Consider the following 5,314-nt stretch of genomic DNA (forward strand, 5'->3'; position numbering starts at 1 on the left):
AACAGCATTGTATTCTAACTGGCAGGCATGGCCTCCTCTGGTGCATTATATTCTTAATGTTGGAATCTTCAACATTTCTTGAACTCCTGCTAATCCTTCCCTGTTTATTTAATTCTAAACATAATTCAAATTTACATTTTTACAATCAGGGTTCAGATGGAGATTTTAAACCTTTAGGGCATGCTCACATTTTAAGATAAATTTCTGATTACTTTATCTTGATACAATGCTGTACTTTGTGGATTAATTTGTGCTTCCTAGAGTAAGGCTTTTAAGCAATAAAAAAAAATGTTTATTTTATTATGAAGACCAATTTCTTCTCTATATCTCAGTTGGATGTCATCCAATTCAGGTTATGAGTAGAAAACCTCTAATAACTGTATCTGCCCATTGGTATTCTCATGTGTGTGTGTTATGTTTAATGAAACAATGGGTTATTTACCCAAAAGAGAATTTGTTCCCTCCCTCACCTCTCCTTCCCCCTCAAGAAATAGGGTCATAGGTAGTTCTGCTTTTATCAAAAGCATTACTAACAAGTAATTGTTCTGATTCAGTCAGCATGACCAGGTAGATAAAAATAGAACACATAAACTATTTCCTACAGGGGAAAAAAGAATCACAAATAAAGAAAAATTCTATTCAATATTCTTCACTCCAGAGTTAATCTCAGCTTTGTTATTTCATAAACAATTTCATCTACAAAATTGCTTGAATGTCCATTAAAATCCAAATGCTATCTATGTATCACCAAAGACATAAGCAAAACATATGCTATTCTCTCAGAGTTTACAGCTTAGGTTGCTATTGTTGTTCAGTTGCTCACTTATGTCTGATTCTTTGTGAACCCCATGGACTGTAGCACGCCAGACTTCCTGGTCTTTCACTAGCTCCCAAAGCTTGCTCAAATTCATGTTCGTTGAGTTGGTGATGCAATTCAACCATCTTGTCCTCTGTTATTCCCTTCTTCTCCTGTCTTCAATCTTTCCCAGCATCAGGGTCTTCTCTAATGAGTCATCTCTTCACATCAGGTGGCCAAAGTATTGGAGCTTCAACTTCAGCATCAGTCCTTCCAATAAATACACAATATTGATTTCCTTTAGGATTGATTGGTTTGATCTCAGCTTAGGTAGTGTAGATGATTTTCCAGACTGTTAAATTTGAGACATCCACTCAACTATAGGTTCTCTTTGAAAATCAAGTACAGTAGGGTACTCAAATTATGGGGTTCCCAAATTATGGGGTTCCCTGGTGGGGCATGGGTAAAGAACTCTTCTGCCAATGCATGAGATATGGGTTTCATCTTTGGGTCAAGAAGATCCAATGGAGAAGGAAATGGCAGACCACTCCAGTGTTCTTCCCTGGGAAATCCCATTGTCAGGAGCTTGGCCGGCTGCAGTCCATGGGGTCACAAAGAGTGAGACACTACTAAGCGACTAAACAAAAACTCAAATTATGAGCTATCCTGATAAGAGATTATTAAACAAAATATACTTCTGCCCTTTCTACCTTTCTGGTTGTGATTCAATGCTATGATTACAAGTTAACTGCACTACGTCAACATTACCAAGCTCTAAAGAAAGCTGAGCACCGAAGAATTGATGTTTTTGAACTGTGGTGTTGGAGAAGACTCTTGAGAGTTCTTGGACATGAAGGAGATCCAAACAGTCCATCTTAAAGGAGATCAGTCCTGGGTGTTCATCGGAAGGATTGATGTTGAAGCTGAAACTCTGATAATTTTGCCACCTGCTGCGAAGAGCTGACTCATTGGAAAAGACCCTGATCCTGGGGAAGATTGAGGGAAGGAGGAGAAGGGGACGACAGAGGATGAGATGGTTGGATGGCGTCACTGAATCAATGGACATGAGTTTGGGTGGAGTCTGGGAGTTGGTGATGGATGGAGAGGCCTGGTGTGCTGCAGTTCATGGGATCGCAAAGAGTCGGACACGATTGAGTGACTGAACTGAACTGATGCTCTTTAAGTACCCTAGACGGACTAAATTAAAGATTGTCTTCCTTAAATATTTCTTTTGATAACTAATTTAATGTCCTATATAATTCTGGTCCTAGGATCCTTCTCTTCAAAATATCTATAGACTATCAGTGGTAATTCCCAAAACACAGTATGTTAACCTCTGCTACACAACACTTCTGTCTGAATTTGGGATTCCCTGGTGCTTTGATCATGTTACCTATAGGTCACTCCTATATATCACCTTTAAAATCTTTCTCTGTTGCCCACTATCATTCTTTCTTTTTAATTTTTTAATTGAAGAATAATTGCTTTCAGAATTTTGCTGTTTTCTGTCATACATCAAGAAGAATCAGCCATAGGCACACCCATGTCCCCTCCCTACCAGACTTCCCTCCCATTTCCCTTCCCATCCCACCCTTCAGCCTGTCATAGAGCCCCTATTTGAGTTTGCTGAGTCATATAGCAAATTCCTATTGGCTATCTATTTTGCATATGGTATTGTAAGTTTCTATGTTACTTTCTCCAAACAACTCCCTGTCTCCCTCCTCTCCTCCCACTGTGTCCATAGGTCTGTTCTCTATGTCTGTTTCTCCATTGCTGCCCTGAAAATAAATTCATCAGTGCCATCTCTTCATTCCATATATATGTGTCACTATATGATGTTTATCTTTCTGACTTACTTCATCTGTACAAATAGGCTGTAGATTCACACACCTCATTAGAGCTGATTCAAATGTGTTGCTTTTTATAGCTGTGTTCCTTTTATAGACTTTTTATAGTATTCCATTGTATATATGTACCATAGCTTCTTTATCCATTCATCTGTCAATGGACATCTAAGCTGCTTCCACGTTCTAGCTACTTTAAATAGTACTGCAATGAACATTGGGGTACATGTGTCTTTTTCAGTTTTGGTTTCCTCAGGATATATGCCTAGGAGTGGGATTGCTGGGTCATACATTGGTTTTATTCCTACCTTTTTAAGGAGACTCCATACTGTCTTCCATAGTGGCTGTATCAGTTTACATTACCACCAGCAATGCAAGAGTGTTCCCTTTTCTCCACACCCTATCCAGCAATTATTGTTTGTAGAGTTTTTGATGATGGCATTCTGACTGGATGAAAGAAATCAAAGACAACATAAACAGATGGAGAGATATTCCATGTTTCTGGGTAGGAAGACTCAATACTGTGAAAATGATTATACTATCAAATGCAATCTACAGATTCAATGCAATCCCTATCAAATTGCCAATGGCATTTTTCACAGAACTAGAACAAAAATTTCACAATTCATATGGAAACACAAAAGACCCCAAATAGCCAAAGCAGTCTTGAGAAAGAATGGAGCTGGAGGAATCAACCTTCCTGACTTCAGACTATTCTACAAACCTACAGTCATCAAGACAGTATGGTACTGGCACAAAAACAGAAATATAGATCAATGGAACAAGTTAGAGAACTCAGAGATAAACCCATGCACCTATGGGTACCTTATTTTTCACAAAGGAGGCAAGAATATGCAATGGGGCAAAGATAGCCTCTTCAGTAAGTGGTGTTGGGAAAACTGGACAGCTACACGTAAAAGAATGAAGTTATATCACTACCTAACACCATACATGAAGTTAAACTCAGAATGGATTAAAGACCTAAATGTAAGACCAGAAACTATTAAACTCTTAGAGGAGAACATAGGCAGAACACTTGATGACATAAATCAAAGCAAGATCTTCTATGACCCAACTCTTAGAGTAATGGAAAAATAAATAAATAAACAAGTGGGACCTAATTAAACTTAAAAGCTTTTGCACACAAAGAAAACTACAAACAAGGTGAAAAGACAACCTTCAGAATGGGAGAAAATAATAACAAAGGAAACAACTGATAAATAATTAATTTCCAAAATATATAAGCAACTCATACAAATCAATATGAGAAAAACAAACAACCCAATCAAAAAGTGGAAAAGGGACCTGAAGAAATTTCTCCAAAGAAGACATACAGATGGCTAACAAATACATGAAAAGATGCTCAACATCACTCATTATTAGAGAAGAAGCAAATCAAAACTACAATGAGATGCCCACTATCATTCTTGAATATAATTAGACTTCACTGCTTGCATTACCTGCTTTCACTATTAGGACCTGTGTTCTGTTCATCAACAACAGTGTCTCCACATACATACCATCTGTTCTTCTTTTGTCCACTATAAACAATTTACCACGGTCACTGAATCTCAGTCGATGATATTCTCAACTTTAAAATAATATGTTTTTTTTTTAAATGGTTACATTTGTGGTTTGGGGTGTTAATTGTCCTGGGGAATCTTGTTTGACATATATTACATTTATAGAGAAGCTATTTTTTTCTGATTGAATATGCTTTGTTTTGGTAAATTTTACCTCAATTATTGAGAGATAATGTATCTAAGTGCCCATTCACGAAGTTTGACTCATGTTTTTGATAATTTTTTTTTAAAGAAGAGATAATTTTTAACTCATTCCAATGTGCCTATAGTTTATAAAATTATATTTTATTTGAGTTATCTGCTTTTCCCTGGAGTAGGGTACAACTTTTCAAGATATAGAAAAATAAAAAGTATCACTTGGTATCTAAACAGAGTATTAATCAGTGGAAGGTTTTGTTAAAATCATCCACACTCCCACCACCTAGCCATTTATTTTTATTCTTTTCTCTTACTCCTTGGTACCAGTCTTATTCTGATATATGATTGCACTATTTTAAAAACTATCTTCATATATGGAAAATTTCTCTAAAGCATATATAGGACAAAATAGAATAATGAAAAGAATCAAGTGAACTATAAATATCTTTGTACTAGACTGATCGTAAATATGGAAACATAGCAATAGGTTTCTAGGGAAAATCTACCTTCTTGAATATGAATAATGTTATATAATATTCTCACTTCTATAGAGAATTGAAACAAAATAAATTATTAATAATGTCTAAATATTGAAAATCAGCTCCACCTCCAGAAATGAGAAATCTAGTTTCTACTTTTTAAAATATATAGTTTGTCTTTAGCATTCTTGAAGCACTTCTAAACAGAGTTCACTGATAATATGTTAAGATTTCTCTTTAGATATGGAGAAACTGTAGCTTAAAAATAATACCAAAGAAACCTCCACTCAGCAGAAACTTCAAATTTCTACATAATTTGGACACATGCTATTAGAAGAGATAATTGAAAAGTTGGTATAAAAACTTCTTTGTCCTCATTCACTTTTGAGGACTCTGAAAGAAACACAAAATAGAGGTTTGTAACCAAACATATGTTAAGTTTTAAATTAGGAGTTTTTAAAATAGAAAAATACA

This window comes from Muntiacus reevesi, chromosome 9 (assembly GCF_963930625.1).
Source record: "Muntiacus reevesi chromosome 9, mMunRee1.1, whole genome shotgun sequence".
Lineage (NCBI taxonomy): Eukaryota > Metazoa > Chordata > Mammalia > Artiodactyla > Cervidae > Muntiacus > Muntiacus reevesi.